The 15,475-nt window shown below is 45.2% G+C and overlaps 1 long non-coding RNA gene across 1 annotated transcript; it reads right to left on the reverse strand.

Annotated features, from left to right (window-relative positions):
- Nucleotides 1-1,418: 1,418 nt before the first annotated feature.
- Nucleotides 1,419-15,475, reverse strand: LOC144113993 (uncharacterized). Its single transcript, XR_013310930.1, has 3 exons — nucleotides 15,358-15,475; nucleotides 2,789-2,808; nucleotides 1,419-1,435 (listed from the first exon to the last, which is right to left on the reverse strand). It is a non-coding gene; the product is annotated as an uncharacterized LOC144113993 (long non-coding RNA).

Genomic DNA, 15,475 nt, shown 5'->3' on the forward strand with positions numbered 1-15,475 from the left:
TAACCTAACATAACCTACCCCCAAACCAAGCCAACCCAACCTAACCTAACATTACCTAACCTAACCCAACCCAACGAAACCCAATCCAATCAAACCTAACCTAACCCAAACCAAGCCAACCCAACCTAAACTAACCTTACCTAACCTAACCCAGCCTAACCTAACTTTACCCAACCTAACCCAACCCATCCGAACCTAAACCCAACCCAAACAAACTTGACCCAAAGCAACCTAGCCTAAGTGAACCAAACCTAAACTAACCTAACCTAACCCAACCTAACTTACCCAACCCAATCCAACATAACATAACCAAACCCAACCCAACATAACCAAATCCAACCCAACCACACCTAACTTGACCTAACCTACCCAACCGAACCAAACCTAAGCTTACCCAACCCAACAAAACCCAACCCAACCTAACCAAACCAAACCCAACCCAAACCAACTTAACCCAACCCAAGCTAACCTAACCTAAACTAACCTAACCCAACCTAACTGAACCTAACAAACCCAACCCAACATAACCTATCCCAACTCAATCCATCTCAACCTAACCCAATCCAACCTCACCAAACCTAACTTAACCTAACCTAACCCTAACCCTTACAACCTAATATAACCCATCCTAACCTAGCCCAACCTAACCTCACCGAACCTAAATTATCCAAACCTAGCCTTAACACTTACAAACAAACCTAACTTAACCCAACCTAAACTAATCCAAACCAACCCATCACAACCTAATCAAATGCAACTCAACCTAACCCAACCCAAACTACCTTAACCTATCCTATCCCAACACAACCTAACCTAACCTAACCCCACCCATACTAATCAAACCAAACATAAGTAACCTAAGCTAACCCCACGTAACCCATCCCAGCCCAACCTAACTGAACTTATCCTAATGCAACCTAACCTAATCTAACCTAACCAGACCTTAGCTAACCTAACCTCTCCTAACCTAAAGTAACCTGACCTGACCTAACCTAACCTACATAACCCAACGTAACCTAACCCAACCAAATCTAACCTAACCTATCCTCACCTAACCTAACCTAACGCAACCCAACATACCTAAACCTATCCTAACCCAACGCAACCAAGCCTAACCTAACCTAACCTAACGTAAGACAACCCAAGCCAAGATAAACTAACCTAACCTATCTTAACCTAAAATAACCTTACCCAACCTAAGCTAGCCTAACCTAACCTTAACTAAACTAACCTAACCTAACCCAACCCAACCTGACCTAACCTAACATACCCCATCCCAACCTAACCTGTCGAAACCTCACCGAACCTAAATTAACCTAACCTAATCTTAAACCTTACAACCTAACCAAACCCAACGTAACCGAACCTAACCTTTTCCAACCCAACGTAAAAAACCTACCCAAAACTAACCCATCAAAACCTATCTAAATGCAACCTAATCTATAACCCAACCTAACTTAATGCAACCCAACCTAACCAAACCGCACTTAACCTATCCTAACCGAACACAACATAGCCTAAGCTAACCCAACCGAACCTCACCTAACCCAACCCAACCTAACATCACCTAACCGAACCTAGCCCAACCCGACATAACCTAACCCAACCGTGCAAAATGCAACCTAACACAACCGTGCAAAATGCAACCTAACCCAGCCGAACCCAATGCAACCTAACCTAACCCAACCTAACCGAACCCAACCTTACATCTCCCGACCCAACCCAACCTAACCCAACCAAATCCAACCTAACCTAACCCAACCCAACCTAACCTAACCCAATCCATCCCAACCTACACTAACCTAACCCAACCCAACTAAACCTAGCTAACCTAACCCACCCAACCCAAAACAACCTAACCTAACCTAACTCAACCTAACCCAACTCAACCGAACCTAACACAGCCCCGCCGCAGCTAACCTAACCACCCCATCCGAATCCAACCTAAGCTAATCTAACCCAATCCAGCAAAACCCAACAAAACGCAACCAATCCAAACCAAACCCAACCCAACCTAACATAACCTAACCCAACCCTACCTAACATAACCTAACCTAGACCAACCCAACCTAACCTATCCCAACCTAACCCAACCCAGCCTAACCTATTCCAATGCAACCCAACCTAACCTAACTCAACCCAACCCAATCGCATATAGCCTTACCTAAATTAAAGCAACCCAACACAACCCAACCTAACCTAACACTACCTAACGCAACCCAGCCTAACCTAACCCAATCGCAATTAACCTTACCTAAATGAAAGCAACCCAACACAACCCAACCTAACCTAACACTACCTAACGCAACCCAACCCAGCCTAACCTAACCTAACCCAACCTAATCTATCCTAACCTAACCTAACCAAACCGAACCCAACCCATCCTAACCTAACCGAAACCAACCCAACCTAGCCTAAGCTAACGTAACCTAAACTAAACTAACCTACCTAACCCAACACGACCTCACCCAACCTGACTAGCCCAACCTAACCTTACCTAACATACCCCAACCCAACCCATCCCAACCTAACCTATCGAAACCTCACCGAACCTAACCTTAAACCTTACAACCTAACCTAACCCAACGTAACCTAAACTACCCCAAACCAACCCATCACAACCTAAGTGCAACTTAACCTATCCCAACCCAACCTAACTTAATGCAAACCAACCTAACCCAACCGAACTGAACCTATCCTAACCGAACACAACCTAGCCTAAGCTAACCCTACCAAACCTCATCTAACCCAACCCAACCTGAACCAACCTAGCCCAACCCGACATAACCTAACCCAACCAAACCTAACCTAACCGCACAAAATGCAGCCTCACCCAAGCGAACCCAATCCAACCTAACCTAACCCAGCCCAACCTACATGAGCCTATACTAACCAAACATAACCTAGCCTAACCTAATCCATACTAACCTAACCGAACTAAACCCAACCCAACCAAGCTTCAACCGAAGTAACCTAAGCTAACCCCACGTAACCCAACCCAACCTCACTAAACTTAACCCAACCGAACCTTATCTAACCTAACCTAACCTTAGCTAACCTAACCTCTAGTAGCCTAAATTAACCTAACACAACCAAACCTAACCTCACCTCACCTAAACAAACCTATCCTAACCAAATGCAACTCAACCCAACCCAACATACCTAAACCTATAACCCAACGCAACCAAGCGTAACTAATCCAACCCAACCTAACCGAACCCAACCTAACGTAACACAACCCAACCAAACATAAACTAACAGCATATCTCAACCTAAACTAACCTAACCTAGCCTAACCTAACACAACCCGATCCAGACCAACCCAATTTAACCCAATCTAACCTAACCTAACCCAATTAAATCCAACCCAACACAACCCATCCTAACATAACATAACCTATCCTAACCCCACCCAACCTAAGCTAACCAAACCCAGGCATACCTAACCCAACCCAACTCAACCTAACCTAGCAAGCATAACCCAACCAAACCTAACTCAATCTAACCTAACCTAACTTTCCCAACCTAACCTAACCAAACCCATCCCAACCTAAACTAACGTAACCAAACCCAACCCAACCTAACCTAAACCAAACCAAATTAACCCAACCCAACTTAGCCTAAGATAACCTAACCTAAACTAACCTAACCCAACCCAACCACACCTAGCCTAACCCATCCCAACCCAACCTAATCTATCCTAACCTAACCTAACCAAACCGAATTCAACTCAACGTGACCTAACCCAACCAAACCCAACCCAAACCAACTTAACCCAACCCAACCTAAGTTAACCTAACCTAACCTGAAGTAACCTAACTTACCCCAACCCAATCTAACCCAACATAACTAACCCAACCCAACCTAACCTAACGCAACCTCACCGAACCTATCTTAACCTAACCTTAACCCTTACAACCCAACCTATCCCAACTTAACCGAAGCTAACCTTTTCGAACCCAACGTAACCTAAACTAACCCAAACCAACCAATCACAACCTAAGTGCAACCTAGCCTAGCCTAACCTAACCAAATCTAAACTAACCCAACCCAACCCAACCTTACCTAACCAACCCAACCATACCTAACCGAACATATCCCAACCCAACCCATCCCAAACTAACCTAACGCAGCCTTACCGAGCCTAACTTAACCAAACCTAACCTCAACCCTTACAACCTAAACTAACCCAATGCAACCGAAAACAACCTTTCCTAGCCTAATGTAACCTAAACTACACCATACCACCCCATCATAGCCTAAGTGCAACCTAACCTAACCCAACCCAACCTTAATGCAACCCAACCTAACCCAACCGAACCTATCTTAACACAACACAACCTTGTCTAAGCTAATCCAAACCAACCTAACCTAACCTAACTCAACCTTGCCCAAGCCGACATAACCTAACCCAACCCAACCTAGCCCAACCGAACCCAATGCAACCTAACCCATCCGAACCCAAATGGAACCTAACCCAGCCTAACCTAACCCATGCCAACCTAAACCAACCTAATCTATCCTAACCGCAACCAAAAAAGCGTGGTTAAACAGCTGGAGAATCTTTTGAATATTCCAAAAGCATCATAATTACTCTCATCGTTCACGAACGTGTTTTTTGAATTTTTATGTTGACATTTGAGGCACTGTGCATAAATCACATTGCGTCATCACCAATGCTGGCCGTCGCAATGCTTTGTTTTAATTAGACATTCGGATTCCCCTGTCCGTGCCAGTTCTAAGTTGGTTGTTTTCTCCCGGCCGCAGGAAGAACCTTGGGCGTGAAGGCCCCGGAACAAGCACAGCTGTGGCTTTCCACAGGAAGGTCCCGACGCTATTCCGGGCTCGGCTGCACCGCTTTTCACGGCGGCGACCCTCGCCCATTCCCAGTGCACTGCCATTCCTGCTTCTGGACCCCAGCCCGACTGGCGTAGCCCTCAGAACCAATCCTTTTCACAAAGTTACAAATCCGTTTAGCCGACTTTCCTTATCTTCATTTGTCTAGAGACTGCTCATATTGGAGAACTGCTGCGGATATGGGTATCATCTGGGATGAAAATCACACTCCATCACTCGGAATTTCCAGGGCTGCCAAGAGCGCACCGGACAGCGCAAGAGCCGCAATGCTCTACGGAGCCACCGTCCCCTACCTAACCCAACACAATCACACCGAACCTAACTTAAATTAACCTAACCTTAACCCTTACAACCTAACCAAACCCAACGAAACCCTACCCAACGTAACATAAACTAACCCAAGCCAACCAATCACAACCTATTTAAACGCAACGTAACCTAACCTAACCCAACCCACCGTAACCTAACCTACCCCAACCGAACCCAACCTAAAAAACCTACACTTAACCTGACCTAGACAAACCTAACCTAACCCAACCCGACCCAAAACAGCCCAACCCAACCCAACATAACTTAACCCAACCCAACAAAACCTAACCCAAACCAACTTAACCCAACTCAACCTAACCTAATCTAAACTAACCTAACCCAACCAAACTAACCCATCCTAACCCAACCCAAACATAACCCAACAAATCCCAACCTAACCTAACGACTCACCGAACCTAACTTACATTTACCTAACCTTAACCCTCACAACCTAACCTAACCGAACCTAACCTTATCCAAACCAGCGTAACCTAATCTACCCCAAACCAACCCATCACAACCTATCTAAGTGCAACCTAAACCAACCGCACCTAAATGCTACCCAACCTAACCTAACCGAACCTGTCCTAACCCAACACAACCTAGCCTAAGTTAACCCAACCCAACCTAACCTAACCTTACCCAACCTAACACAACTTAACCGTACATAACATTTTCCAACTAACCTAAACCAACCCAACCTAACCTAACCTACCCAAGCCAACCTAACCTGACCTGACATAACCTCACCTAACCCAACCCAACCACACATAACCTAACTTAACCTAACCCAACGAAACCCAACCTAACCTAACCTAACTGAACCCAACCCAACCTAACCTAACTGAACCCAACCCAACCTAACCTCATCCAACCCTACCCAACCCAACCTAAGCTAACCTAACCTAATCTAACCTTAACAAAGCTAACCTAACCTCACCTATCCCAACCTCACCGAACCTAACTTAACCTAACCTTGACCCTTAAAACCTAACCTAATCATACGTAACCCGACCTAACCTTTTCTAACCCAACGTAACCTGAACAAACCCAAACCAACAAAACACAACCTATCTAAATTTAACGTAACCTTACCTAACCTAACCCAACAAAACCCAACCTAGCCTAAACCAACCCAACCTAACCAAACCTAACCCAACCCAAACTAACCTAACCCAACCCAATCAAACCTAACCTATCCCAACCCAACCTTACCTAGCTCAACCGAACCACTCCTCACCTAACCTAATGCAACCCAACCCAACCTAACGCAACCCAACCTAACCCAACCAAACCTAACTCAACCCAACCGAACCTAACCTAACCTAATGTAATGTAACCTAACCTAACGTTAATTAACCTTACCTAACCCTATCGTACCTAACCTAACCCTTCCCAACCCAACCTAATCTATCCGAACCTAACCTAACCGAAACTGACCTAACCTAACCCAACTTAACCCAACCGAACCTAACCTAATATAACCTAACCTAAACTAACCTAACCCAAACTAGCTAACCCAAACAAACTAAACACAACCTAACCTAACGTATCCCTACCCAACACATCCCAACCTAATATAACGCAACCTCACCGAACCTAACTTATCCTAACCTAACCTTAACCCTTACAACTAACCTAACTCAATGTAGCCGAAACTAACCCTTTCCAACTCAACGTAACCTAAACTACCCCATACCACCCCATCACTATCTAAGTGCAACCTAAACTAACCCAACCAAACCTGCATGGTTAAACAGATGGTTAAACAGCTGGGGAATCTTTTGAGTATTATAAAAGCGTCATAGTTACTCTCTTCGTTCACGAACGCGTTTTTGAATTTTTTTGACATTTGAGGCACTGGGCATAAATCACATTGCATCAGCACCAATGCTGGCCCACGGAATGCTTTGTTTTAATTAGACAGTCGGATGTTCCTGTCCGTGCCAGTTCGAAGTTGGATGTTTTTTGCCGGCCGCAGGAAGAACCTCGGGTGTGAAGGCCCCGGAACAAGCACAGCAGTGGCTTTCCACAGGAAGGTCCCGACGCTGGTCCGTGCTCGGCCGCACCGCTTTTGACGGCGGGGAGCCCCGCCCAGTCCCAGTGCAGTGCCATTCCTGCTTCTGGACCCCAGCCCGACTGGCTTTGCCCTCAGAGCCAATCCGTTTCAAAAAGTTATCCGTTTTGCCGACTTTCCTTACCTACATTTGTCTAGAGACTGTTCACCTTGAAGAACTGCTGCGGATATGGGCATGGTCTGGCAGGAAAATCACACTCCCTCACTAGGAATTTCCAGGGCTGGCAGGAGCGCACCGGACAGCGCAAGAGCCGCAACGCTCTATGGAGCCGCCGTCCCCTACCTAACCCAACACAACTTCACCGAACCCAACTTAAGTTAACCTAACCTTAACCCCTACAACCTAACCTAACCCAACCCAACGTAACATAAACTAACACAAACCAACCAATCACAACCTATTTAAATGCAACGTAACCTAACCGAACCCAACCAAACCTATAATAACTACACCTAACCTAACCCATCCCGACCCAAAACAACACAATCCAACATAACCTAACCCAACAAAACCTAACCTAACTCAACCCAAACCAACTTAACTCAACCTAACCTAAACTAACCAAAACCAAACCTAACACATCACCGAACCTAACTTAACTTTACCTAACCTTAACCATTACAACCTAACCTAACCCAACGTAACCTAACCTAACATTTTTTAAACCAACATAACCTAAAATACCCCAAACCAACCCATCACATCCTAAGTGCAACCCAACCTAACCCAACCCTACCTAACTTAATGCAACCCAAGCTAACCAAACCGAACAGAACCTATCCTAACCCAACACAACCTAGACTAAGTTAACCCAACCCAACCTAACGTTACCCAACCTAATCCCACTTAACTGACCCTAACATTTTCCAACCTAACCTAAACCAACCCAAGCTAACCTAACCCAACCTCACCTCACATAACCCAACCTAACCCAACCTTACCTAACCCAACTCGACCACACCTAACCTAACTTAACCAAACCCAACCGTACCCAACTTAAGATAACTGAACCCAACCCGACCCAACCTAACCTAACCAAACCGTACACAAACCAACTTAAGCAACCACACCTTATCTAAGCTAACCTGACCTAACCTTAACTAACCGAACCTAGCCTAACCCAACCCAACCTAGCACACCCAACCTAACCTATCCCAACCCATCCCAACCTCACCGAACCTATCTTAGCCTAACATAACCTTAACCCTAAAAACCTAACCCAATCAACCTAACCCAACCTAATCTTTTTTAACCCAACCTAACCAAACCTAACCCAACCCAATCTAAACTGACTTAACCTAACCCAACCTAATCAAAACTAACCTAACCTATTCCAACCCAATCTAACCTAGCTCAACACAACCCAACCACACCTAAACTAACCAAACGCAACCCTACCCAACCTAACCTAACCCAACCTAAGCAACCCATCCCAAATTAACATAACTCAACACTTCACTCAACCCAACCAACCTTAACCTAACATATCCTAACTTAATGTATTGTAACCTAACCTAACATTAATTAACCTTACCTAACCCTATCGTACCTAACCTAACCCGACCCAACCCAAACTAACCCAATCTATCCTAACCTAACCGAACCCAACCTAACCCAACTTAACCCAACCGAAACCTAACCTAACCTAAACTAACCCAACCCAACCAAACCCAACCTAAAGTATCCCTACCCAACCCATCCCAACCTAACCTAACGCAACCTCACCGAACCTAACGACCTAGCCTAACCTTAACCCTTACAACTAACCTAACTCAACGTAACCGAACCTAACCTTTTCCAACTCAACGTAACCTAAACTACCCCATACCGCCCCATTACAGCCTAAGTGCAACCTAACCTAACCCAACCTAACTTAATGCTATCCAACCTAACCCAACCGAACTGAACCTATCCTAAAACAACATAACCTAGCCTAAGCTAACCGAACCCAACCTCACATGACCCAACCCAACATAACCGACCGAACCCAACCTTGCAAAATCCGATGTAACCTAACACAACCCAACCGAACCCAATGCAACCTAACCTGACCCATGCCAACCTAATCTACCCTAACCGCAACCAAAAAGCGTGGTTAAACAGCTGGAGAATCTTTTGAATATTACAAAAGCATCATAGTTTCATCGTTCACGCACGCGTTTTTGTAATTTCTTTACATTGACATTTGAGGCACTGGGCATAAATCGCATTACATCAGCACCAATGCTGGCCCTCGGAATGCTTTGTTTTAATTAGACAGTCGGATTCTCCTGTCTGTGCAAATTCTAAGTTGCCTGTTTTCTGCCAGCCGCACGAAGAACCTCGGGCGTGAAGGCCCCGGAACAAGCAAAGCTGTTGCTTTCCACAGGCGGGTCCCGACGCTGGTCCGGGCTCAACCGCAGCGCATTGGACGGCGGCGAGCCTCGCCCAGTCCCAGTGCAGTGCCATTCCTAATTCTGGACCCCAGCCCGACTGGCTTAGTCCTCAGAGCCAATCCTTTTCACAAAGTTACAGATCCGTTTTGCCGACTTTCCTTACCTACATTTGTCTAGACACGGTTCACCTTGCAGAACTGCTGCGGATATGCTTATGGTCTGGCAGGAAAATCAAACTCCCTCACTCGGAATTTCCACGGCTGGCAGGAGCACAACGAAAAGCGCAAGAGCCGCAATGCTCTACGTAGCCACCGCCCCAAACCTAACCCAACACAACCTCACCGAACCTAATTTTACCTAACTTTAACCCTTACAACCTAACCTAACCCAACGAAACCCAACCCAACGTAACATACACAAACCAACCAATCACAACCTATTTAAATCCAACGTAACCTTACCTACCCAAACCCAACCTAAAAAACTACACCTAACCTAACCTAACCCAACATAACCTTATCTAACCCAACCCAAACCAACTTAACCAAACTCAACCTAACATAAGGTAAACTAACCTAACCCAACCCATCCTAACTAACCAAACCCAAATATAACCCAACCAATCCCAACCTCACCGAACCTAACTTTACCTAACCTTAACCCTTAATACCTAACCTAAACCAACGTAACCGAATCTAACCTTTTCCAAACCAACGTAACCTAAAATACCCCAAACCAACCCATCACATCCTAAGTGCAACCTAATCTAACCCAACCCCACCTAACTTAATGCAACCCAAGCTAACCAAACCGAACAGAACCTATCCTAACCCAACACAACCTAGATTAAGTTAACCCAACCCAACCTAACCCAAACCAACCTACCCAAGCCAACCTAACCTCACCTAACCCAACCTTACCTAACCGAACTTAACCCAACCCCACCTAACTTAACCTAGCCCAACCTAAGCTAACCTAACCCAACCCGACCAAACCCTACCCAAACCAACTTAATCAGCCACACCTAAGCTAACCTAATCTAACCTTAATTAACCTAACCTAGCCTAACCGAACACAACCTAACCTTAACCATTAAAACCTAACCTAATACAACGTAACCCAGTGTAACCTAAACTAACCCAAACACACAAATGAAAACCTATCTAAATGCAACGTAACCTCACCTAACCTAACCCAGAAAACACCAACCTAACCTAAACCAACCGAACCTAACCCAATCTAACATAAACTAACCAAACCTAACCCAATCAAACCTAACCTATCCCAACCCAACCTAGCTCAACCCAACCACACCTAACCTAACGCAACCCAACCTCACCTAACATAACCCAACCAAACCCAACCCTACCTAACTCAACCCAACCGAACATAACCTAATATACTGACTTAATGTAACCTAACCCAACCAAACCAACCTAATGTATCCCTACCCAACCCATACCAACCTAACGCAACCTCACCGAACATAACCTAACCTAACCGTAACCCTTACAACCTAACCCAACCGAACCTAACCATTTCAAACTCAATGTGACCTAAACTACCCCATTTCACCCCATCACAACCTAAGTACAACCTAACCTAACCCAACTTAATGCAACTCAACCGAACTGAATCTATCCTAACCCAACACAACCAAGCCTAAGCTAACCCATCCCAACCTAACCCTGCCCAACTCTACATAACCTAACCCAACCCAACCAAACCCAATGCAACCTAACCTAACCCATGCCAACCTAAACCAACTTAATCTGTCCTAACCGCAACCAAAAAAGCATGGTTAAACTGCTGGAGAATCTTGAATATTACAAAAGCGTCATAGTTACTGTCATCGATCACGCACGGGTTTTTGAATTTTTTTACGTTGACATTTGAGGCTCTGGGCATAAATCACATTGCGTCAGCACCAATCTTGGCCCTCGGAATGCTGTTTTAATTAGACAGTCGGATTCTGTCCATGCCAATACTAATTTGGCTCGTTTCTGCCGGCCGCAGGAAGAACCTCGGGGCGTGAAGGCCCCGGAACAAGTACAGCTGTGGCTTTCCACGGGGTCCCGACGCTGCTCCGGGCTCGACCGCACTGCTTTTGACGGCGGCGTCTCGCCCAGTCCTAGTGCAGTGCCATTTCTGCTTCTCGACCCCCACCCCACTGGCTTAGCCCTCAGAGCCAATCCTTTTCACAAACTTACAGATCCGTTTTGCCGACTTTCCTTACCTACATTTGTCTAGAGACTGTTCACCTTGGAGAACTGCTGCGGATATGGGTATGGTCTGGCAGGAAAATCACACTCCCTCTCTCGGAATTTCCAGGGCTGGCAAGAGCGCACCGGACAGCGCAAGAGCAGCAATGCTCTACGGACCACCGTCCCCTACCAAACCCAACACCTCAAAGAACCTAACTTAAATTAACCTAACCTTAACCCTCACAACCTAACCCAACATAATGTAACAAACTAACCAAAACCAACCAATCACAACCTATTCAAATGCAACGTAACCTAACCTACCCCAACCAAACTAAAATAACTACACCTAACCTACCCCAACCCAACCTAACAACGCAACCTCATCGAACCTAACTTTACCTTAGCTTAACCCTTACAGCCTAACCTAACCCAATGTAACCGAACCTTTTCCAACCAACGTAACTTAAACTACCCCAAACCAACCCATCACAACCTAAGTGCAACCCAACCTAAACCAATCGAACTGAACCTATCGTCACCCAACACAACCTAGCCTAAGTTAACCCAACTCAAGCGAACCTTACCTAACCCCACCACACCTAACCTAACTGAACCCAACCCTACCCACACCAACTTAAGCAGCCCAACCTAAGTTAACCTAACCTTAACTAATCTAACCTATTCCAACCTCACCGAACCTAAACTAACCCAAACCAATAAATCACAACCTAACTAAATGCAACGTAACCTAACCCAACAAAACCCAGCCTAGCCTAACCTATTCCAACCTCACCTAACGCAACCCAACCAAACTCAACCTAATGTAACCTAAACTAACGGTAATTAACCTTACCTAACCCTATCGTACCTAACCTAACCTCTCCCGACCTAACCTAACTTAACCCTTACAACCTAACCTAACACAACGTAACCGAACCTCTTTTCCAACTCAACGTAACCTAAACTGCCCCATACCACCCCATCACAACCTAAGTGCAACCTAACGTAACCCAAACCAACCTAACTAAATACAACCCAAACCATCCCAACACCTAACCCAATGCAACCTAACCCAACCTTACCCTAGCCAACCTAATCTATCCTAACTGCAACCAAAAAAGCGTGACTAAATAGCTGGAGAATCTTGACTACAAAAGCGTCATAGTTTCATCGTTCACGAACGCGTTTTTGAATTTTTTCACGTTGACATTTAAGGCACTGGGCATAAATCACATTGCGTCAGCACCAATGCTGGCCCTCGGAATGCTTTGTTTTAATTAGACAGTCGGATTCTCCTGTCCGTGCCAGTTCTAAGTTGGCTGTTTTCTGCCGGCCGCAGGAAGAACCTCGGCCGTGAAGGCCCCACACAAGCACAGCTGTGGCTTTCCACAGGAAGGTCCCGACGCTGGTCCGGGCTCGGCAGCACCGCTTTTGGCGGCGGCGAGCCTCGCCGTCCCAGTGCAGTGCCATTCCTGCTTCTCGAGCCCAGCCCGACTGGCTTAGCCCTCAGAGCCGATCCTTTTCACAAATTTACAGATCCGTTTTCCAGACTTTCCTTACATACATTTGTCTAGAGGCTGTTCACCTTGGAAAACTGCAGCGGATATGGGTATGGCCTGGCAGGAAAATCACTCCCTCACTCGGAATTTCCAGGGCTGGCAGGAGCGCACCGGACAGCGCAAGAGCCGCAATGCTCTACGGAGCCACTGTCCCCTACCTCAGGGTGAATCCATTCCAGGGAGTCGATCAACTTTCAGAGAAAAAATTCTTCCCGGGGCTCCCATCGGCATCTTTGAGCTGGTTTTCATTGCCACACTGGGCCCCAAAGGACCGATCTCCGTAGCCATGTTCGGGACTGTTAACCCGATTTCCTTTCATTTGCAGCGCGGTGTCTCCGATTCGATAGAGGTGGAAAAACGCTCCCGCTTCTGAAAGGATTTCTCCTTTTCCTAAGGACCAGCTGACCCATGTTCAACTGCTGTTCACATGGACTCCTTCTCTTCACTCATAAACCTAACCTAACGTAACCCAACCTATCCTCACCGAACTTAACCCTTTCAACCTAACCTGAACAAACCTATCACAACCTAACCAAATGCAATCCAACCTAACGCAACATACCTGAACCTGTCCTAACCCAACACAGCCTAGCCTAACCTGACTTAACCCAACCTAGCCTCAACCGAAATAACCTAAGCTAACCCCACATAACCCAACCCAACCAAAATGTTATCCTAACCTTAGCTAACCTAACCTCTAGTAACCTAACCAAATCCAACCCAACATACCTAAACCTATCCTAACCCAACGCAACCAAGCGTAACTAACCCAACCTACACTAATCAATCAACCAATCTTTATTTTCATTCTGTCAGTGATACAGAAAGGACTGTGCCAAAAAGCTGTTTTTCAGAACAGCTTGACTAGGCCAAAGCCCCATGGAAAAAGTTCGGAGCGGTAACAGCACTACCGTAAAATAAATCAAAAATTGAAACTTAACAGACTATAGGGCACACACTAAGTAAAGGAAATGCTAAGGTAATGCAGAAGGCAGTTTTTGCAGTCGTCAAAAATGAATACAAAACAGTTTCTTAGAAAAATGAATATCTGAAATGCTATCAAATTACAAAATGTGTAGAATAAATACACTGAATGTACAGCAAAATACAATATAGAAATCAATTTGTTACAGATAATTACATACAACCAGATGAAACAATTCAATACGGTTATGGATTTGATAAACGAGACAAAGTTTGTAGTATAACCAGTGTTAAGTAGTGGAAATATCAGAGCTATACATCACTGTGTATAACTTGCGGATATCCTGATATGAACAATCAAATAAGTCAAAATTGTTAAGGTCATAGTGATTGAGGAGGGACGGAAGAGTGTAAGACAAGCGCTCTTTTCCGGAGTTTAATCGTACTGTGTCTACTTCCCACTTTTCTATATGAGTGGGATAATTTAAATGCCTAATTTTTAAATTGGCCAGAACACGCAAATTTGTTATGTTCTTACAAGTTTCTAATTTGAATTTTCTGCTTAACGTATAATTGTATGTCTGGTGTATTTTAACTATTCCTGAAATGTAGAATAAAACATTAGTAGATGCTGGAAAAGGTGCATTGAAAATATGCCTAATACATTTTTTCTGAACCAAGTATATTTGATTTAGATTTGTGGCCGTCGTTGTACCCTACCTAACTCAACCAAACCCAACCTATCCTAACCCAACCCAACTTAACCCAACCTACCCATAACTAGCCTAACCTAATCCAACCTAACCTATCCCAACCTTACTGAACCTAACCTAGCCCAACCCATCCCAACCTAAGCCAACCACACCTAACCTAACCCAAACTAACTTAACCTAACCAAACCCAACATAACCTTACCCAACCCATCCCAAACTAACCCAACTCAACCTCACCGAACCTAACTTAACCTAAACCCTTACAACCTAACCTTTCCCAACCCAACATAGCCCAAACCAACCAATCAACCTATCTAAATGCAACCTAACCCAACCAAACCAGCGTAAGACGCGGACGAAGGAACACAGAACAAAGACGAACATCCGCATCTTCTTGCGCTGGTAAAACACCATGAAAAACGAACTAGCCCATCCGTTGATGCAGCTCTTGGT

The sequence above is a fragment of the Amblyomma americanum genome, chromosome 1 (assembly GCF_052857255.1).
Source record: "Amblyomma americanum isolate KBUSLIRL-KWMA chromosome 1, ASM5285725v1, whole genome shotgun sequence".
NCBI lineage: Eukaryota > Metazoa > Arthropoda > Arachnida > Ixodida > Ixodidae > Amblyomma > Amblyomma americanum.